Genomic DNA, 23731 nt, shown 5'->3' with positions numbered 1-23731 from the left:
AGGTCCTACTTTTTAGCCTGGCCCTTCTCCTCAGCAACTCTTTTAGGCTGTATATAGAATTGGGCAGCAACTGTTCACTTCCCTCCTCGATACAGCTGGAGAGGTGCAGTCAGGCGCTATCTATCCCTATAACCCTATAGGATTGTGAGATTATGGACAGGGAGTGACTGTAGAGGAGTGAAGGGTTTGTCATCTTCCATCATAAGGAGGTCCTCTTCTTCTTGGTGGAGAAATGTAGGTGTGCTATTGTCTACAGCCTTGCTCATTAACTTTTTTACAAAAGGTAGAATACAGCATATAATCAGGGCTAAAAGGACCAGGATTATTAATACCGTTACCCGTATCTGGGCGAGCACCTTCTGCCACCCACTCATCCAGCTAAAATATTGGTCCCATGGGTCTGTGATACCTGAGTTCTTCTTCAACTCTAGTGACAGATCTTCTAATTTCTTTATAGCTAAAGTAACCTTACCATTTGGGCCAGTATTATCAGGAATGTATGTACAACAGGTTCCCGGTTTTTCCTATGATTTTACAAAACACCTCCTTTCCCCACTAGCACCATGTCTAAGGCCATCCGGTCCTGGAATGTCATGTAGGAAGTGGGGGCTAACTGATCAGAAATTCCCTGGAGGGCATCTTTAGAGTAATTTACAAATCTCTGTTGGTTATAATATGTGTAGTGTCAGGTCACCTAGAGGCTGGGTGACAGATGTACACCGTTGGGATCAGGAGTGCACCGCAAGGTAGTAGACCCTACGGCTGACTGCTGCGGATTGTACCCTGGGAGGTTCAGGAATCAGGTCTACTGGATCACTGACACAGATCCCACTGGGAGCTAGAGCATAGATTCCCCAGGGCGCGGAGTCTAAGAGCCAGCAGGTGTTCACCAGAGCCTCTAGTGGTGAGGATGGACTGCGCTGCAGTCTGGCTCCAGGTCGCGGCCCCCAGGGTCTCACAGCTCACGCTCACGGTAGACTACAGGAGCAGAGGAAGGAGGGAGCTGGCTGGAACATCAGGGTCACAGGCAAACAGGGATGGCCGGGAACAGGCCAAAGTCGGTAACAGAAATCAGATGAGGGAAACATAGCAAGTACACACATAGGCTAACACACAGTGGTTGATCAGCACTGCTGGCTTGCAGTGCACAGGTTAATATAGGGTTCCCTGATATGGCCTGGGGTGGGGCCATGCTTAGAGGGGAGGTTACAAAAGCAGTCAGGTGAGGGTCAGCTGGTCTCTAGAGATGAACACATGGAGACAGGTAAGCTGATCGACAAACTCTATTGCATAACCATGACATGTAGTTAATTCAATCTACATTCTTGCTGACAGTTGTTATGGGGATCAAAGACTCAAAACCAGCTTTTACCTGATCCCTGCCTTTAAACTCATCAGGGACCCCCCTTGTAACCCCTATGACATGTATGTATACATGAGGATCAAAGCTTCCGGAGAGAGCTGCTCGCTTCCTCCTCTGACTGTGTGCTGGGTCAGTGTATGTATCAGGGGTATCTTTGGTTAGGATATGGGGCTTTCTATTTTCATCTTTTTTGTCTAATGCACTCTGTGGTCGCCCAGTCTGGCCCTGTGTTCCAACCCACTGGCCCCCACAGAAGCCACAACTCTGTCCCCAGTAACTGTCTGTGTGGCATACATATATGTCCTTACCGTCAGGGATATCACTGTACCAATGGCATCACCATGAAGGGTCAAACGGACAAGGTACTATGTCACAGTAATCTAAGGTAAAGGTGGTCACATGTGTACCTGAAGAGTTACACCAAAACGTAATTATGTTATCATTTTTGTGATGGCCACCTCCTGGGCCCCTCCCCCCTAGATCAAACAGAAAAAGGATATGCAGCACCCGAAAACACGCTCTCCTGCAGTGATAAGCGTGCATTCAGGTGTTCTTCCTGGCCAACTTGACTGAGGTGGCTGTGGTCAGCAAAACTTGGAATGGACCATCATAACTTGGCTCAAGGATCTCCAGACAGTAGTTGGTGTGTTCCTGTATCTAATTCAGGATCTGGAATGGAAGAAAACACCTGGACATGCATTCAGGTTAATTCTCGTGATAATGTGGTTACATAATTAGTCAACACATCAGACTGTAACTGTAACTGTTGTGGAAAGTAACAACCAAGTCTGGGAGCTGAACCAAACAAAATTTCATAAGGGGATAGGGCATGTTTCCCCTGGGGGTGTGTCTGACACTGAACAGGGCAATGGGCTAACTGTCTGGCCAACTCATGTTAGTCTCTTGGGCCATCTTTAACATCCTGTTTTTAGTGTCCCATTCATCCTTTCTACCTTCCCGCTACTTTGAGGGTGGTATGGGATGTGTAGTGCCAACTGAACCCCCAGTGCTGCCCAAATCTCTTTAGTAAGGGTTGTTGTTAGGGCTGGTCCCTGATCTCTCAATATCACCTCTGGGACCCCAAATCTACATACTATCTCACTCAGTAATTTCTTAGCTGTGGTCCTGGCAGTCATGACCACTTCCACTAGGGCGTATTCGAATCTGCCACTTCTTGGCACTTGAGAATGATCAATTTGCATCCTCTGGAATGGGGTATAGGGCTTTTGCCAGGTGCTTCTTCTGTGCATTCTGGGTTACATTTGGTGCAGATAATGCATGATCTGCAGAAGCTGTCGGTCAGTGGAGTAACTCTTGGTGCAACACTTGTTGATAAGAGAGTTCATAAAAGTCTTTGTCAAGTGGGCAGCTCCATGTGCCCATTGCACCACGGCTGGGTACATACTCCTGGGTAGACAAGGCTTCTTGTTGCACTCGAATAGTCCATTTCTGAGAGTTGTTCCTCTCCGTTTCCAGCTTTCCTTCTTATCCGGACTTGCTGTTTCCTGTAGTTCTTTTAGATAAACTCTGTCCACTGGGAAAGTCTGTAAGGTAAGCACGGGGTGGTCTTCTTCTACCACCCTGCTGTCCACTTCCCGCGGACCACCAGCTGTCTGTTTGGCAGCTGTATTGGCTCGATGATTGCCTTAAGCTTCTTTTGAGTTCATTTTGTCGTGTGCTTTTACTCAGAATAGTCACTTGGGTTGGGAGAAGCAAGGCATCAATCAATTTTTCACAGGTGTTCCTGCAGCCATCAGGAATCCTCTGTCCTAGATAACACCATAATCATGGGCAATGCTGAAAGCATATCTTGAGTCCATGAATGTTGGCTCTTTTTCCCTCTGCCCATTTACGTGCTGTAGTAAGTGCTTATAGCTCTGCCTCCTGTGTAGACATCACCGGTGTTAAGGCTTCAGCTTGTAGAACAGTGTTTTCAGTGGTGACCGCGTGTCCTGTGCGGTCACGGGGGTAACAAGTCAAGACTCTACTCCTCCTCCTCCTTTCCCCCCTCGAGAAGTGGAAGAAGGGTGGTAGGGTTCAGTGTTTGACAACTTAATAGAGTAATGCTGTCTAGTAGGAGGGAACACAGGAGTCTCAAGTGTCTGGTAGTGGACAAGTGTTTCGGCTGGATCTTGGTTGAATATGGCAACAACGTCATGGGGAACAAGCAGAACGAGGCAGTGTCCGAGGACCAAGTTCAAAGTTTTGTCAAGCAAGTCTTGTGTAGCAAATCCAGCTCGCAGACACAATAGGCCTCCTCTTGCTACCGCATCCAGCCGACAGGAATAATATCCTATGGGGCGTAGGCTGATGCCGTGTGATTGGGTGAGTACACCTGCAGCATGTCCCAGACGTTCGGATACAAAGAGCTTGAGCGTTTTGTCGTAGGCTGGGAGCCCTAGCGCCGGGGGTGGCGCACTCAAGGGTTTCAAACTTTAGATATTTCTTCAGGAGACATCTGGAAGGGTCTGATTGCAGAGCATCAGTAGGAAGGCTTCTGGAATCCATGCTCTGCACTAGGAAATTAGTCCAAGGAAAATGACAGGTGTTGAGCACCACTGCAATTTGGGCTTTGAGGCTCTGCAGCCCTGGTTGGCAAGATAGCACAACAGGCTTTCTGAGGTGACTTCAAGAGGGGGTAAGTCAGCTGCACAAAAGAGAAGGTCATCAACATGTTGGAAGAGAATCACTTCCGGGTGTTCCTCTTGTCATGTGTCAAGGATGATAGCCATAGCTTTTGCAAACTGGCTTGGAAAGTTCTGTGCCCCTTGTGGCACAACGGTTTAGGTATGTTGCCGTTTCTTTCCGTGGATGAATGCGAAAAGGTACCAGCAGGAGGGGTGAGGGTGGACACTGAAGAAAACGTTTGTAAGGTCCACCTCTGTGAGGTACTTTGCAGTCAAAGGCATCCACAGTAGGTACCTGGTTCTCTTTTTAGGATTCTCTTCTTGGGGTTATTGTGGTTTCCGGGGCAATGAAGCGCCCTCTTTTAGCTTGACTGAAACTGGTGGCACCTTTTAAGTGACCGTTGTCTTCCGGTCCTGTGGACCATAGGCACGCAGGGATTCTGTCAAGTACTTCCTGCAGTATTGAACCTGAAGTTTTTGCTTCATTAAGTGTCATCAGGAGAGGCTGAGAACACAAAGCAGATGAGTCTTCTAAAAATAGGGGAGTATGTAACTTCACCCCCCCTTCAGGCGTGTCCTGATTGAGGCCTGTAGTCTGGACAACACATCAGCTCCTAGTAGATTCAAGGGACATGTAGAGGACACCACAAATTTGGCAAGCAAATCAGGAAGTGGACTGGAGCGGGGCACCCCATCCATTCCTACGCAGGAAACATCAATAGTGGAAAGGAAAGAATTATCAGGCAGGTCCACAGCCCTCAACACGCTTCTGGCTGTACCCGTAGAAAGGTGGTAGGTTTTCCTTGTATGGGTAACGTGACTTTTGCTAAGGGTCCCCCGGTTCCACTTGAGGACACTGCCATAAGGGGTGACACGGGTTTGCCCATTTCCTAGTGAGAGTTGGGGCGTGGTGGTGGTGGTTCATGTCCCCGTTGCCCTGCATAGGGTTCCCTGCCTCGTCTGGGACATCTTGGGGCTCTGCATTCTTTCTTTATGTGGCCCCGTTTCCCACAGTTGTAACAGGTGATCCTTTCCCTGGTATTGGGCAGTGGTGGTGGACGAGTGTAGGTGGGATCTTCGTCATGGGTTACCATGAGGGGCGTTGGTTTTTTACCTTTTTGATTTTCTATACCTCTGGCCACCAACAATAAATCAGACATTTTCATTGAATAGTATTCAGGGCGGGCCACCATCAGGCCTTTTCTGATATCCTCTCTGAGCCCTGAAACAAAAGCAGTTGATAACATGTGTGTGTGTGCCTTTATGAGTGTAGCATGATACTTCTTCACAGACTCCCCTTTATCTTGGGTAATATCTTGGATTGTGGTCTTCTGATCCGTCAACTTCTCCTTTGCCCAGTCGTGGAGTTGTGCACAGAACTCCACGCCTGAGGTGTAGGAAGTGGCACTTGTCAGGCAGGCATCATTGAAGGCCATCTGCATGACTGGCCAAAAGACATATCCTGCTTTGATTTGGCATAGGCTGATCAAGTCTCTCCAGGCAGCTGAGTAAGTTTCTTGTATTTGCACTATCCTGTGGTAGAAGGGAATTGGCTGCTTCTCTGGGTCAGGCAGACTTGTCACTAAGGCCGCTGCTTGTGATAGAGTAAAAGCGACATACATCACTGGTGCCCCTTCTGGTAACCGAGACTGTTGTTGGGGCGGGGGCTGACAAGAGGCACTGTTCTTTACGGTTGCCAGCATGTGTTTGAGATCCTCTCGGAACTGAGAGTCTGGAGCCGGATTGGGGGTTAAATCAGTGGGTGGCCTTGCTGCCTGCTGTCGGGCTTCCCACTCAGATGCTTCTTCATCATTAACATATCCAGCCTGGGAATGTGATGCTCCCGTATTGGGGAAGACAGGTGTGTGGTATGAACCATCTTGGTCTAAAACAGGGAGGGCTGGGTACAGGCTGTTTAAGCTTACTGGGTGTACCAAGATGGCCGCCGGCAGGAAGTGCACTGGACTGGGTAGAAAGTGAAGGCATGGGTGCACTAAGATGGCCGCCGGGCTGAGTTGTCACAGTGGGTTGTGCTTGGGTGGTGAGAAAGGAGTGGCTGTTAGACGGAGGGCAGTGCTGTCCCTCCCCTCCTTTGTTTAAAGTTCCAACATATCATCAGCTATACATACATAATACAATCGCCATCTTTCTTAACTTCCTTTATCCAATTTTCTTTATCACACAGGATTTTTCTCCCTGTTTCTTCTGCAACATAACTTTCGTCACTTCTTTCAACTTTGTTAACTATTTCAACATCTTCTTCTCTCCTTCTTTACAATATCACTTTCATTACAATATCACTTTCTGTTTCTCGGCTAACGGCTTGAGAGGGGAATACATACAACCAAGGAGTTAATATTTTTCTCAGCGTTCTTATCAGCAAATTCCTTCGGTGGGAGCTCATAAGACTAATGTACGGTTAATCTCAGAACAAGAACAAACACATTAGGGGTAGTGAGGAGCAACGGCCCGCGACCCAACAGATCTCCCGGGCAGCCCCCCTCCGACTTTAACCAGTCCCCACCCCCTCTCGTGTATATAGCAAACAATAAACCACAAATACAATCACGACAGAACATTACACCTGCCACTCTTCGAACCGTAAAGCCTCAGCAGGCTAAGATAACCACAAGGGCAGACCACCCTGCAAAATAAACACGTTTATAGACATTTGCCACAAGGGAAACAATCTCATCTCAGAGGCCGAAAGCTCATCTGGAGATGAGACTACCCATTCACACATGTAGCACTTCAGGCTGCAAAGCCAGCAGCTGAAATTCCCCTCAAAGGTTCGTCGAACCTAGAGTAACAAGTCTACAACGTTTGCTACACGGGAAACAATCTCATGCCAGAGGCCAAAAGCTCATCTGGAGATGAGACTACCCATTCACACATGTAGCACCCTTAGACTGCTGAGTTTCGTAGCCCAAAGAATGGCAGACAGTGAACAAAGAATACAGTCAGCAGAAACCCATTGGCAGGTTCGTTAAAACAACCTCAGGCGAGGAAATACCTGCCTCTAAAACAGTCTCAGCATACCGACAGAATCCAGCCGTCAACCGAAAGATAAGAGAGTCGTACAGTGGTAAGAATATCAATCAACTCACCGGTACTGTTAGGGCTGCGCAAACCCCACTCTCATTAATCAGTTAACGCCCGAATGCTTGTCGCGGTATAACTTCGACCGTAGCCTGAGATCCCGGGTTTCGGCACCATCTGTTATGGAAATGATTAAGAGCTCCAATCGAGCTCAAGGTTATCTGCTGCTGTCTCTAATTTGAAAAGTGTTGATATGCATGCATATAAAAGTAAACACACTGAGACACGCTCAGTTTCGTTACTGTTACACTTCTAATTTATTCAAGGCGGTGTTAATGTTTTATACACACAAATACGTCATTGCTATGTCAGTCTAATAGGTACATCTCATTGGTCAAGATAGAAAAGAAGATGGATAATTTTCATAACGAGGTTTGGCTCTCTTTGTTCTTATCTCCAGTTCCGCGTTCTTCTGTGTGTGGGAGGTAGGGGGTACACGCCATTTTGAGAAAATATAGGAACAGAGCAAATCTGTATACTTATATAATGAGTAAGGAGAAAAATATGTATGCACATAAGAAAATAGACATTTTCAGATTACTATTATTATTATCTACATCACATTCCTTCACATAAGGAAGACAGAAGAGTGAGAGGGAGGAGAGGAGAAAAGAGAAGAGAGAGAGAGAGGAGGAAGGTAGAGATAGAAGAGACAGAGAGAGAGGAATAGAGGGGAGATGGAGAGAGAAGGAAGAAAAAGAGAAAACAGAGGGTGGGGAGGAAGGAGGAGAGAAGAGATAGGGGAGGAAGGAGGGATTAAGAGAGAGAGAGGAGGGAGACAAAAAGGGAAAGAGAGGCGGGAGGACAGGAAAAGAGAGAGAAATGAGGCAAGAGACTTGAAGGGAAGAAGGGGTAGATAAGAGAGAGAGAGAGGATGGTGGAGAAGAGCGAGATCAGAAAGGAAGAGAGAAAATAGAGAGAGACAGTAAGAGGAATGAGGAGCAGAGAAAACAGGGAGAGAATGAAGGGGGGTGAATAGAGAGGAGGAGGAAAGAAACAAATCAGAGAAGGGAGGAGGTCAGAAGATGGAGAGAGAAGGAAGAAAGAGAAGAAACAGAGAGAGGAGGAAGGAGGAGAGAAGAGGGAGAGAGAAGGAAAAGTCAAAACAGAGAGCAGAGGAAGAAGGAGAGAAGAGAGAAAGTAAGAAGGCAGGGGGAGGCAAGAGAGAGGGGAGAAAGGATGGAAGAAGAGGGAGAGAAGAAGAAGGAGAAAAGATGGAAAAAAGAGGAAGGAGGGAGAGAGAAGAGGGAGGGATCAATGATGAGGAGAGAAAACTGAGTGAGGAGGAAAGAGGATAGAAGAAAGAGGGAGGGGGAGGCGGAGAGATGAGAGAGGAGAAGAGAGTCAGAGAAGGGGAGAAGGAGAGAAAAGAGAGAGAAGAGGAAGGGGGAGAGAAGAGAGTGAGGGGAGAGAGGAGGAAGGAAGAGAGTGAGAGGAAGGAGGAGAAAAGAAGAGAGTGAGAGGACGAAGGAGGACAGAAAAGAGGAGGAAACAGGATAGTAGAGGGAGGGTGGAAGAAGGAGGAGAGAAGCAGGAGAGAAAGAAAGAGAGGAAGAAGGAGGAGAGAAGAGGCAGAGAGAGAGAAGGCTGAAGGAGGGAAGAGAGAGAGGAGCAGGGGAGTAGAGAGAGGAGGAAGAGAGAGAGTGAGAGGAGGAAAGAAGCAGAGAGGAGGAAGAAGGAGATATAAGAGAGAGTGGAGAGAGGAGGAAAGAAGAGAGAGAGTGGAAAGTGGAGGAGAGAAGGGAAAGAGGATAAAGAATGAGGAAACAGAGAGAGAGAAAAGAGGAGGAGAGAAGAGAGTGAGAGGAGGGAGGAGGAGAGAAAAGGGAGAGAGGAGGAAGGAGGAGAGAAAAAAGAGAGAGGAGGAAAAAGAAAAGAAAAAGAGGAGCAACTAAGGAAGGGAGTAGGAGAAGATTAAGGAAAAAAGAGCAGAGAAAAGAAAGAGAGGAGGAAGGAGGAGAGAAGAGAGAGAGAAAGTGAGGAGGAAAGAAGAGTGTGAAGAGGGGGAAGGAGAGAAGATGCAAAAAGTAGGAAGAATGAGGGAGAATAGAGCGGATAAAGGAGGAGAGAAGAGAGTGAGAGAGAGGAGGAGGAAAGAAGAGAAAAAGGAAGGAATAGAAAAGTTATAAAAGAGAGGATGGAAAAGTAGAGAAGAGAGTGGGAGGATGGAGGAGGAAGGAGGAGAAAAAAAGAGAGAGAGGAGCAAGGAGGACAGAAGAGAGAAAGGAGGGAACAATATAGGGGAGAGAAGGAGGAAAAAGTAGGAGAGAGGAGGAGGGAGAAAGAGGAGGGAGGAAAGAGAGGAGAAGGAGAGTAGAGTGTGAAAGAAGGGAGGAGGAATGAAGAAGGAGATAAAGGAAAGAGAGGATGGAGAAGAGAGGGAGAGAGAGGAAAGAGGGGAGACGAGAAAGAGAGGATAAAGGAGGAGAAAACAGAGCGAGAGAAACAGGGAGGAGAGAATGGACAAAGAGGAAGGGGAGAGAAGAGACAGAAAGGAGAGAGGAGGAGAAAAGAGGGAGAGAGGAGGAAGGAGGAGAGAAAACAGAAGGTGGAAAAAGAAGAGAAAAAGAGGAAGGAGAGAAAAGAGGGGGGGGGAATAGATGAGGGAGGAGGAGAGAATAGAAAGCGATAAAGGAGGAGGATAGAAGAGATAGAAAGGAGAAGAGAAAAGAGAGTGGGGAGGAGAGAAGAGAGTGATAAGGGAAAAGAAAAGAAGAGGGAAAAAGGTGGAAGAATAAGAGAAAATATAAGGAGGATAAATGAGGAGAGAAAGAGAGGAGTAGGAGAGAAGAGAATAAGAGGAGGAACTAATAGAGAAGTTAGAAATAGAGGATGAAGAAGGAGAGAATAGAGTGAGATGATAGAGGAGGAGGGAGAGAGGAGGAAGGAGAGAAAGGAGAGAGAAGAGTGAGGAGGACAGAAGAGAGAGAGGAGGGAACAGTATAGGAAGGAGAGTGAGGAAGAAGGAGAGATAGTGGGAGGAGGAGAGAAAAAGAGTTAAAGAATAGGAAGAAATAAAAGAAAGAGAGGAGGATTAAAGAGGAGGAGAGAAGAGACAGCGAGAGAGGGAAGAGAGAGGAGCAGAAAGTAGAGCGTGAGAGGAGGGAGGAGAAAAGAAGAAGAAGAGATGAGGAAGGAAGAGATAAAAGAGAGAGAGGGAGGAGGAAAGAAGAGAGAAAGTGAAAAGAGGAGAGAAGAGAAAGAGATGGTGAACTAGGAGAAAAGAGAGAGAGAGAAAGGAGGAGAGAAGGGACAAAGAGGAAGACAGAAAATAGAGAGAGGAAAGAGGAGGAGAGAAGAGAAAGAGAGGAGGAAGGAGGAGAGAAGAGAGCGAGGAGGAGGAGAGAAGAGAGTGAGAGGACAGAGGATGAGAGAAGAAGAATCGATGATGGGGGATAGAATGGAGAGACAGAAATAAAGAGAGATGATGAAATAAAGAGAGAGTAAGGGGGACAGAAGAGAGAGGAGAGAAGAAGAGAAAAGAGAGAGGAGGAGGAGAGAAGAGAGTGGGAGACGGGGGGGAGAGAAAAGAGTAGGAGGAGGGAGAAGATAGAGAAAGGAGGGAGAAGGAGAGGAGAGAAAGTGAGATGGAAGGAGTAGAGAAGAGAGAAAATGAAAAGGGTGAGCAGAGAGTATGAGAGAGAGGGGGAGGAGGAGGAGAGAAGAGAGAGAGGATGGAGGAGGAGAGAAGACAGAGAGGATGGAGGAGGAGAGGATAGAAAGTGAAATGGAAGGAGTAGAGAAAAGAGAGAGATGAGGGGAGGAGAGAAAGAGACAACAGAGTGTTGTGCGTCAGATTGTGGATGAAATCGAGTGAATCTGTGGAGAGAGGAGAAATAATTTGGAGTCGGAGAGGAGATGGAGACACGGCACACACCTGGCCTAGGTAGGTAGGTAGGTAGGTCGGTCGGCCGGAGGTATAAATCTCACCACTGACACTACAACTTTGGCAACATTGGTGTTTCCTCCATCTGTGATCTCTTTCTGACCAGCGAGGGAAAGATATTTAAGCTTCTTCTGGCTGCTGAGGTCCCGGGACTGGAATGACACAATTTGCCTTTCCATTAATTCTCAGCTGACATCCAACAAAACTGACAGAAGCCGCATTGTGTTTAATTCCAAAACTGAATTTACAGATCCGAGTGACTCCTACCAATCCTGCCTTCTGTCACATCGCTCCGCCACCCAACATGGTTACAATCGGGCAGCATTCAGTCAAGACTTCAGGAGACCGGCTCTCTAAATCCCCCCCCCCCCGGGGGAGGCTCCTGTCGTCCTTATGAGGATAATTTTTCTACATGGTATTTATGATTGAGTCATTTTTAAACAATTATATTTTTAAGATACAGGATCAATCAAATATGTCCACAGTCTAGAAATATGAAAGGAATGTATTCACCAGACATGTAATCATACAAAATAGTTATATATGTATTGGTTGACAAAAACAAAAGTTACATCAAATTTAACCACTTGAGCCCCGGACCATTATGCTGCCTAAGGACCAGAGGTCTTTTTCCAATTTGGCACTGCGTCGCTTTAACTGCTAATTGCGCGGTCATGCAATGCTGTACCTAAACGAAATTTACGTCCTTTTCTTCCCACAAATAGAGCTTTCTTTTGATGGTATTTGATCACCTCTGCAGTTTTTATTTTTTGCGCTATAAACGAAAAAAGACCGAAAATTTTGAAAAAAAATGATATTTTCTACTTTTTGTTATAAAAAAAATCCAATAAACTAAATTTTAGTCATACATTTAGGCCAAAATGTATTCGGCCACATGTCTTTGGTAAAAAAAATGTCAATAAGCATATATTTATTGGTTTGCGCAAAAGTTATAGCGTCTACAAACTAGGGTACATTTTCTGTAATTTACACAGCTTTTAGTTTATGACTGCCTATGTCATTTCTTGAGGTGCTAAAATGGCAGGGCAGTATAAACCCCCCCCAAATGACCCCATTTTGGAAAGTAGACACCCCAAGGAAATTGCTGAGAGGCATGTTGAACCCATTGAATATTTATTTTTTTTGTCCCAAGTGATTGAATAATGACAAAAAAAAAAAAAAATATTTACAAAAAGTTGTCACTAAATGATATATTGCTCACACAGGCCATGGGCCTATGTGGAATTGCACCCCAAAATACATTCAGCTGCTTCTCCTGAGTACGGGGATACCACATGTGTGGGACTTTTTGGGAGCTTAGCCGCGTACGGGGCCCCGAAAACCAATCACCGCCTTCAGGATTTCTAAGGGTGTAAATTTTTGATTTCACTCTTCACTGCCTATCACAGTTTCAGAGGCCATGGAATGCCCAGGTGGCACAAACCCCCCCCCCCAAATGACCCCATGTTGGAAAGTAGACACCCCAAGCTATTTGCTGAGAGGCATATTGAGTCCATGGAATATTTTATATTTTGACACAAGTTGCGGGAAAGTGACACTTTTTTTTTTTTTTTTTTTTGCACAAAGTTGTCACTAAATGATATATTGCTCACACAGGGCATGAGCATATGTGGAATTGCACCCCAAAATACATTTAGCTGCTTCTCCTGAGTATGGGGATACCACATGTGTGGGACTTTTTGGGAGCTTAGCCGCGTACGGGGCCCCGAAAACCAATCACCGCCTTCAGGATTTCTAAGGGTGTAAATTTTTGATTTCACTCTTCACTGCCTATCACAGTTTCAGAGGCCATGGAATGCCCAGGTGGCACAAACCCCCCCCAAATGACCCCATTTTGGAAAGTAGACACCCCAAGCTATTTGCTGAGAGGCATGGTGAGTATTTTGCAGCTCTCATTTGTTTTTGAAAATGAAGAAAGACAAGAAAAAACTTTTTTTTTTTTCTTTTTTCAATTTTCAAAACTTTGTGACAAAAAGTGAGGTCTGCAAAATACTCACTATACCTCTCAGCAAATAGCTTTGGGTGTCTATTTTCCAAAATGGGGTCATTTGGGGGGGTTTTGTGCCACCTGGGCTTTCCATGGCCTCCGAAACTGTGATAGGCAGTGAAGAGTGAAATCAAAAATTCACGCCCTTAGAAAGCCTGAAGGCGGTGCTTGGTTTTCGGGGTCCCGTACGCGGCTAGGCTCCCAAAAAGTCTCACACATGTGGTATCCCCGTACTCAGGAGAAGCAGCAGAATGTATTTTGGGGTGTAATTTCACATATTCCCATGGCATGTTTGAGCAATATATCATTTAGTGACAACTTTGTGTAAAAAAAAAATTTGTCTCTTTCCCGCAACTTGTGTCACAATATAAAATATTCCATGGACTCGACATGCCTCTCAGCAAATAGCTTGGGGTGTCTACTTTCCAAAATGGGGTCATTTGGGGGGTTTTGAACTGTCCTGGCATTTTATGCACAACATTTAGAAGCTTATGTCACACTTCACCCACTCTTCTAACCACTTGAAGACAAAGCCCTTTCTGACACTTATTGTTTACATGAAAAAGTTTTTTTTTTTTTGCAAAAAAATTACTTTGAACCCCCAAACATTATATATTTTTTTAAAGCAAATGCCCTACAGATTAAAATGGTGGGTGTATCATTTTTTTTTTTTCACACAGTATTTGCGCAGCGATTTTTCAAACGCATTTTTTGGGGAAAAAACACACTTTTTTAAATTTTAATGCACTAAAACACACTATATTGCCCAAATGTTTGATGAAATAAAAAAGATGATCTTAGGCCGAGTACATGGATACCAAACATGACATGCTTTAAAATTGCGCACAAACGTGCAGTGGCAACAAAATAAATGCATTTTTAAAAGCCTTTAAAAGCCTTTACAGGTTACCACTTTAGTTTTACAGAGGAGGTCTACTGCAAAAATTACTGCCCTCGATCTGACCTTCGCGGCGATACCTCACATGCATGGTGCAATTGCTGTTTACGTTTGACGACAGACCGCCGTTTGCGTTCGCCTTAGCGCGAGAGCAGGGGGCGACAGGGGTGCTTTTTTTTTTTTCTTTATTATTTTTTTGCTTTTTTATCTTATTTTTAAACTGTTCCTTTCATTTTTTTTTTTTTTTAATCATTTTTATTGTTATCTCGGGGAATGCAAATATCCCCTATGATAGCAATAGGTAGTGACAGGTACTCTTTTTTGAAAAAATTGGGGTCTATTAGACCCTAGATCTCTCCTCTGCCCTCAAAGCATCTGATGACACCAAGATCGGTGTGATAAAATGCTTCCCCAATTTCCCAATGGCGCTATTTACATCCGGCGAAATCTAAGTCATAAAATGATCGTAGCTTCCGGTTTCTTAGGCCATAGAGATGTTTGGAGCCACTCTGGTCTCTGATCAGCTCTATGGTCAGCTGGCTGAATCACCGGCTGCATTCTCAGGTTCCCTGTTGAGACAGGAGAGCCAGAGAAAAACACGGAAGACGGTGTGGGGGGGGGGCATTCCCTCCCACGGCTTGTAAAAGCAGTCTAGAGGCTAATTAGCCACTAGGATTGCTTTTACATGAAAGCCGACCGCTGGCTGAAAAGAATGATACCAAGATGATATCTAAACCTGCAGGCATCATTCTGGTATAACCACTCAAAGTCGTGAATGGCGTACCTGAAGACAAAAAAATGGTTAACAATGGTTAACAATAAAGCACAGTAAACAGTAAAGTATAAATAATTACATACCTGAAAAACAAACATGATAAAACATAATAACAATAACAAAAACAATAAAACATTGCAGAATAGAATACAGTAAAAAAAGAGCAGAACAATAGAGAGAGAATAGAGAGAGAGAACAATAAAACGACAACTATTTTTTTTTATTTTATATATATATATTTTTTTTTACACTTTTTTTGTAACTAACTTTTATAACTGTAACCGGTTCCAGGTTCGGGTCTCTCAAAATGCGATGGCATCTTGGGAGACCCTGTGAAAGTGTGCCTAGTCTGTGCAATGCTGTACCCTACGCTAATAACTAGTGCATGGTAGCGTTCAAAACATTCACCAATGCAAAGACCAGGATTGTCAGGACAGGAGGGACAATAATAGCGGGTGTCACGCCTATATCCGCGCTTGCTGCAGACACAACATCTTTTTTGGGGGGGGTTCGTTGGGTAGGGGTACTCGGGAGGACATATAAATGCCTCTCATGCAGCTGACTGCATTTGGTTGGGGATGTGAATGGGGGAAGTACGGGCGCTGCAGAAGTGGTGGGTTCCCAATTAGGATTGGCGAATGCAGCAGGAAGGGCACTATGGGCACGACGGGCCTGTGTTTGTCTTTTTGGTGGCAGCGGGACACTACTTGTGCTTCCCACCTCACCAGCTTGAACTGCACTTATGGGACTCGCCACGTCACCAAGTGTTACTGCAGTGCTGGTTTGACTACGACCGGGGTGTACTAGGCCGCTGGTGCTTGCCAGTTCAATAAAAAGCTTCCAAAAAAACTGTTAGCGATCGCAGGGATCAGGCCTGACTCTGCAAACGCTGCAGTTATGCGTTTAGTGTTTTGTAAGTGACAGTGATCGATCGATACTGCACTTGGGTGGGCTGGGCTGGGCCGGGCGGAGGGGCAAAACGCAGGTGCTAGCAGGTATCTGGGCTGATCCCGCTAACACTGCGTTTTTGGGAACCCTAAACTGCTGGGGACGCTAGTATAGATCTGATCGGATCAGATATTGATCCGTTCAGATACTATACCACTAAAGGAGGCGTATGCTGCGTGCGTGGGTGTTAGCGGTACTGGCGCTAACCTGACGCTGCCTGGGGCCGGTGCTTGCTAGTTCACCAAAATGCTACCAAAAAAACTGTTAGCGATCGCAGGGATCAGGCCTGACTCTGCGAACGCTGCAGTTATGCGTTTAGTGCCTTGTAAGTGACAGTGATCGATCGATACTGCACTTGGGTGGACTGGGCTGGGCTGGGCCGGGCGGAGGGGCACAACGCAGGTGCTAGCAGGTATCTGGGCTGATCCCGCTAACACTGCGTTTTTGGGAACCCTAAACTGCTGGGGACGCTAGTATAGATCTGATCGGACCAGATATTGATCCGTTCAGATACTATACCACTAAGGGAGGTGTATGGTACGTGCGTGGGTGTCAGTTGTACTGGCGCTAATCTGGCGCAGCCTGGGGCTGGTGCTTGCCAGCTCACCAAAATGCTACCAAAAAAACTGTTAGCGATCGCAGGGATCAGGCCTGACTCTTCGAACGCTGCAGTTATGCATTTAGTGTTTTGTAAGTGACAGTGATCGATCGATACTGCACTTGGGTGGGCCGGGCGGAGGGACAAAACGCAGGTGCTAGCAGGTATCTGGGCTGATCCCACTAACACTGCGTTTTTGGGAACCCTAAACTGCTGGGGACGCTAGTATAGATCTGATCAGATCAGATATTGATCCGTTCAGATACTATACCACTAAGGGAGGCGTATGCTGCATGCGTGGGTGTTAGCGGTACTGGCGCTAATCTGATGCTGCCTGGGGCGACGCATATCACCGCCGGGCGACCGGGGGGCTAAACCTTTATTCGGTAATAAACGGCGGGTGCCCTGACACTATAAAAAATAAACGAACTAACCAGCGTCACCCGTAACAGTTATACGGTGATCAGTGGTGAAAGGGTTAACTAGGGGGCAATCAAGGGGTTAAAACATTTATTCGGTAGTATATGGGGGTCCCTGTCGCTATAAAACGCTGACGGCGAACCTAAATATTTACGTTCCTAACTAGCGTCACCAGAGACACTAATACAGCGATCAGAAAAATGATCGCTTAGTGACACTGGTGACAGGGGGTGATCAAGGGGTTAAAACTTTATTAGGGGGGGTTAGGGGGGTATCCTAGACCTAAAGGGGGCTAATACTCACTGTCCCAACACAGTAACTGTCACAAACTGACACCAATGCAGTAATCAGAAAAAAAAAAAAAAAAAAAACTGCTGGTGTCAGTTTGTGACAGGGGGAGGGGTGATTGGGGGGGGATCGGGGGGGCGATCGGGGGGGGGATCGGGGTGTTTTGTGTGCCTGGCATGTTCTACTGTGTGTGTGTGTGTTGTGCACTCACTCACTTGTCTTCTCTCCTCGGGCCGGAACGGAAATTACCGAGCCGAGGAGAGATGACATCATTTCCTTTGCTGCTGTTTAGCATACAGCAGCAAAGGAATGTTCTCATTGGCCGGCGGCGATCGCGAGGGGGGGGCCACGAACGGATGGCCTCCCCCTCATCTCCGATCGCCGTGGGAGAAAAGACGACCGCCTCGGGCACCGGGAGGGGGTCCGATCGGACCCCCCACCCGCGGAAGGCAAATCACGTACATGTACGTGATTTTGCCTGTCCGTGCCACCTTGCCGACGTAAATCGGCGTGAGGCGGTCGTCAAGTGGTTAAATACTGATTGTGCTACATAAAATTAAGAGTCTCAATTGAAACACCCGCTAATGGGAGTGTTGTACCTTTGAAATGACACAGCAATGGTAAACTTCCCAGACAAATAACCATACAAAATAGATATATATAGATTGATTGACAAAACATATGTTACATAAAATTAAAATATTAATTGTGCTACATAAAAGCTTGAATATCAATTGAAACACCCGCTAAATGGGAGTGTAGTGCCTTTGAAAGCAATGATAAACTTCCCTGTAGAATCAATAACCTTGTAAAATGACAATAAAATGACATTAAGACATTACGGATTGATCCGTTACTATACTGCAGGTAAGTAAGTGGTTAACAACGTGAAATAAAATTAGACGTTTGTTATGTCAATTAAATGGAAACTATGCAAATGAAAAATATTGAAAATGCAATCTTTAGAGAAACATCTACAAGGTGGTTACAGATTCGAGAGAATAATTATCAACTGTATGATACTCAATAAATCAATATTTAAGGGAACACAAATGAATATAAGGTAAAAATCCACACGACATAATGACCCGCTCCAAAATGACTACTGGTCTGAATTGCTGGTTACCAGAGTTTTTAGAATGGCTGCCGTGGCTTTCTTTTCAATATATGTATTGAGATTTTCAGTACAAAGATAAAATTAACAATACAGATAAAGTACCCTCCTGCAGGCCAACATAGCCTGACGAGAGTGTTAGATATGTAAGGGTCAAATATCCAACATTAAGTGTTTGGCATATAACTTTGTATAGATCTCTATACATAGTACAGTAGCAAATATGCGCTATCAATATGATGTTTATCATCTCAGTTTCAATATTTTCTAGTGGAAATATAGAAAAATAGTAACAGTAATAACATGTTGTCATAAAACGTGGAGGACCCCTGGGGGGCCAGTAGCACCTATGAACATTTGGCACTGAACATTTATTTGGTTTAGACATTATATGTAGCTCATCTGTCCTTTAGGATTGTCAATTATCTAGGTATAGTGTGTTTATCCAGACCTTTATAACCACTGCGTATGAAGGTGGGCTGATTGATCACATCCACTGTGGGGCGTGATCTTGATGTCTCAGGATCGGTTAGGGTCTCACCGCGCCGAGGCCTCCAGGGTAATCACCCCACACCTATGGGTGCACACTGTGGTCCCAGCCCAATGATGTACCCTGCCCGTCACCTCTCTCCCCACCCAGGGGATGCCATGGCAGTCTCCCGGGTCACAACAGTCTCCCGGTTAGGGAGAAGGGGGTTGTTCACTTAGGGACACGTCAATCACAATCAAGAGCATAGTTATCTATCCGCTGCTCGTGACAATCTAGTTTGAGTGGTATATTGCACTGCGAAGAGCTAAGTGTAAAGTCCGCGCCATGCTGGTAACAAGTCTGATGGTATGTACCATGAGAAAGAGTTAAGAGAGAAAGTGGGGGGGATTAGGAGGAAAGTGAAGAGCTAGGGTAGAGGGAAAGGGTATGTTGTCTCTCTGGAAATTCCTTCATGTGTGTAGGTGACCCGGGTAAAGCGGGATCTTGATATATGTGACCCATGGTTCCCAGACCTGTTATTGAAATCTGACCACACTCACTATTTGATGCGGTTTGGAGGGTTTGTGTGGGGTGGGGGAGGGTTTTTTTGAGAAGTCATGGTTGAGTTCCTGCACCTATTTTCTGAGAAAAAAAAGCCCTGCTTCTTGCGACCTCCGAGTTTCAAAGCATAAGGTGTCCAGGAATCTTCATGAATGTAGAAGTGTGAATTGATGAATGCAGTGTGTGTCTGTGTGTGTAATTGATTGTCCTTTCATGGCATCTATCCGGCTCCTAAATACCGTTTTCAACAATAGGATCATAAAAATTATAATAAGCTCAGCCCAAAAGGTATGACTTCTTTTTCATTGGTTGGAAAAAAATCTAATGATTAACTTTTGTATGTATATATATATATGATTCAGAGACTCTGGTAACTGGTAAAATATACAATACACTCAGTATAATTTTGATTAATCAATATCACATAAAATGATTATCTATATGGGTAAATGTATAATTCTTGTATATCCTATGAATACTTATTTATCTAGGAAAAACACATGCTATATGTATATTTTTATGCTGATATAGTCACGATTTATATGTCTTTCATAACACTGATTGGTATCTTAAAACAATTCTTACTTCTAATTTGCTCTACATCAAAATATTATATTTTTACCTTATGACAGAATTATCATTGGGTCACTAGACACTAAATTCATAATTGTGTCTATGTACTGGAATATAATATATCATTTGAATGACTTATAATCATATGTATTTTAAAATATCACTAAGTAGAAAAAATTCTGATGTGTCTCAGAAATGTTTGAAATGAACTTTGGACAGACTCAATAAATATTTAGATAGATTTTAGCTGTATACACAATTCCTAGAGTCTAAACAATGGGTTCCATTAGATATCTGCATAGATGGTATGATTTTCAATAAACGATTGCACTAAACATATAACCAAAATGTAATAATTCCTTTTAGACATATTTGGCACATTGTGATATTCATTATAGAATGTCCATAGATTATAGGTGATGTACAGTGGAACCTCAGTTTGCGAGTAACGCAGTTAACGAGCGTTTCGCAAACCGAGCACTGTATTTCTAAAAATCCTAACTCGGTTTACGAGTGTTGTCTCCCAAAATGAGCAGGATTCAGGCCAAAAGCAGTGTGCAGTACCACTTTTGGCCTGAGGTGGGGGGCGCCGGAGCCGAGCAGAGCCGAAAGTCGCAGATCGTCGGCGTTCGGAAATGCACAGAAAGGCCCGAGGACAGTTCGGCTGACCTCGGCCAACCTCAGAAAGGCTTATGAATGGAGTCTTCCATAGGTTTGCCAAGGTCCGCCGAAGTTTGCTGGGATTTTTTGGCCATTTCCGAGGCTCTCCAGCGCCCCCCCGCCTCTGTCCGAATGCGGTATTGCATCCCATTGAAGTCAATGTGGAACAAATTATTCTCGTTTCCATTGACTTCAATGGGAAAACTTGCTTTGATATGCAAGTACTTTGGATTACGAGCATTCTCCTGGAACGCATTATGCTCGTAATCTGAGGTTCCACTGTATTTGGATTCCTACATAGTTTAGGATTTTAAGTAGACAAGACTGATATCTATTAACTCTTTTCTCATTTACGATTCCTAGAAGTGTCCAGCTGGGTAAACATCCAAAACAATTTTCTTGTAAGATATTGTTTGATAGTGGCTCGTCCCACCTGGGAAACAATGGCATTTGTTTTGTCTTTTAAGAAAAATTCATTCAGGTATATGAGTAATCCTTTATTGCAGTGTGGTGTCTCCCTTTATCTATCCACCAAAGACATGGAAATATCTTTTGGTTTCCGCTTCGCGATTAGCTTGGTTGTGTAAACTAGGATGGTTGATCCATTTAAAATTGGGAAATGTATGAAGTCATGGTGACCTTTAGTTCACCGCTGTGTTAAGGCCTAACCGACTTTGCAACCATATATCCCCATCTTAAACTTATGAGAGATGGTTATTTCTTCATCCTAATTACAACACTACAAAGATGGCAGCAGTTCCTCAGCATCACGTTCTCTCCCTCTGCGTGAGGAACACAAGAATCCTGTGGTTAGTGAATCATCTCTTCCTGTGCCAGCAGCTCTCTTTACTGAAGTCACGGCCCCCCAGCTCCATAAAGGAACATTTCTCAGACACTCACCATTCCCCTTCTATCTCGGGCTCCGCTCCCACTAACATGCCCAGAGAAGTTACCTCTGTAGGGGACTGGCAGGAGGGAGACAACTGTCATGATAATGTTCCTCAATTCACTGATGACTCCACACTGAGACTCCACAAGAGGAGTCTGAGCTGAGCATTTCATAACTCTAATGCCCCGTACACACGGTCGGATTTTCCGATGGAAAATGTCCGATCGGAGCGTGTTGTCGGAAATTCCAACCATGTGTGGGCTCCATCGGACATTTTCCATCGGATTTTCCGACACACAAAGTTGGAGAGCAGGAGATAAAATTTTCCGACAACAAAATCCGTTGTCGGAAATTCCGATCGTGTGAACACAAATCCGACGCACAAAGTGCCACGCATGCTCAGAATAAATGAAGAGATGAAAGCTATTGGCTATTGCCCCGTTTATAGTCCCGACGTACGTGTTTTACGTCACCAGCGTTCAGAACGATCGGATTTTCCGACAACTTTGTGTGACCGTGTGTATGCAAGACAAGTTTGAGCCAACATCCGTCGGAAAAAATCCTAGGATTTTGTTGTCGGAATGTCCGAACAAAGTCCGACCGTGTGTACGCCCTATCAGACTACACTTGTTGCTCAGATAGTCAGTTAACCGGGCATTTACTGACACTTTTTGTTTCCATGTGAAAATTTGTGTTTTTTTGCTACAAAAATTAGTTAGAATTAGAAATAGTAGAGGCTCTAGAGAACACATTTTTTTTTTGCAATTTATTACAGTATTTGCGCAGCATTTTTTCGAACGCAATTTTTAGGAAAAAATACCGTTTTTTTTTTTAATTTTAATGCAAAAAGAACACAATCATAACCCCGTTTTTTTGTAAATTATAAAAGATTATTTTTTAATGACTTCGCTGCCTGGCTACCCTCCTTACTCTCCTCTGAGATAGCCACTATCATTGTTGGTGACTTCAACATTCCTGTCAATGTCAACAGCCCAGCTACAGCTCAACTTCTCAACTTAACCTCATTTTTGACCTAACCCAATGGACACATACTTCCCATCACTCCAATGGTAATACCCTTGACCAGTGGCGTAACTAAAACCTTCAGGGCCCCGATGCAAGAAATCATGAAGGGCCCCCCTGACCCCTGGACAGCGCTTTTCCTAGGGGGATGTCTGATAAGAGGAGGAGCCGCGAGAGCCGCCGAGGGACCCCAGAAGTCGGTGTTCGGGGCCACTCTGTGCAAAACTAACTGCACAATGAAGGTATGACATGTTTGTTATTTTAAAAAAAAAAACCTTTACAATCACTTTAAGGGGTTAAAACAGGTGGTCAGGAGGCAACATATTGCCTCTTTACCGGCTGTCAAATGCCTCTGAAAAGTGATCTGAGCATGGATCGCTTTTCAGAGGAACAGCATTTTGTTGCTGGTACTTTGAACGAGCAAGAAAAAAAAAATCAGTCCTGATTGTACACATATAGGGTGTCAGGATTAAACGTGCATACATAAAATGTGCATACATACATCTGAACAGTGGCGTCTGGTGCTCAAAATTTTTTTGGGGGCGCAAACATTTTTTGAAAAAAAATCATCAAATGCAGCCACTGTGCCACTTAAATGCTGCCAGTGTGCCCATCAAACGCTGCCAATGTGCCCATCAAACGCTGCCACTGTGCCACTTAAATGCTGCCAGTGTGCCATCAAACGCAGCCACTGTGCCATCAGTTGCAGCCACTGTGCCAAACGCTGCCACTATGCCCATCAAATGCTGCCAGTGTGCCCATCAAATGCTGCCACTGTGCCCATTAAATGCTGCCAGTGTTCCATCAAACGCTGCCACTGTGCCATCAATTGCAGCCACTTGCCACTTAAATGCTGCCAGTGTGCCCATCAAACGCTGCCACTGTGCCCATCAAACGCTGCCAGTGTGCCCATCAAATGCTGCCAGTGTGCCCAGCAAATGCTGCCAGTGTGCCCAGCAAATGCTGCCACTGTGCCACTTAAATGCTGCCACTGTGCCACTTAAATGCTGCCAGTGTGCCATCAAACGCAGCCACTGTGCCATCAGTTGCAGCCACTGTGCCAAACGCTGCCACTATGCCCATCAAATGCTGCCAGTGTGCCCATCAAATGCTGCCAGTGTGCCCATTAAATGCTGCCAGTGTTCCATCAAACGCTGCCACTGTGCCAAACGCTGCCACTGTGCCCATCAAACGCTGCCAGTGTGCCCATCAAATGCTGCCAGTGTGCCCATTAAATGCTGCCAGTGTGCCCATTAAATGCTGCCAGTGTGCCCTTGAATGCCCCCAGTGTGACCCCCGACCGCTCATCAGCACTTACCGTGTCTTGGTGGGGCAGCGGGTGACTGCAACGAGTGGGGTCCTTCATGCGTCTCCTGCTGTCCACATCTCTCGTCCTCTCCTCCTGATAGGCGTCCAATAGCGGCGCCTGTCGTTTCAGCCAATCAGGTGATGGGTAACAGACCCGAGCACCTGATTGGTGGAGAGGCAGTTTAGTGTTAGGAAAGCGAATAGTCATTCGCTTTTCTAACACA

The sequence above is a fragment of the Aquarana catesbeiana genome, linkage group LG03, assembly GCF_042186555.1.
Source record: "Aquarana catesbeiana isolate 2022-GZ linkage group LG03, ASM4218655v1, whole genome shotgun sequence".
Classification (NCBI taxonomy): Eukaryota; Metazoa; Chordata; class Amphibia; order Anura; family Ranidae; genus Aquarana; species Aquarana catesbeiana.
This window is presented reverse-complemented; position numbering follows the sequence as displayed.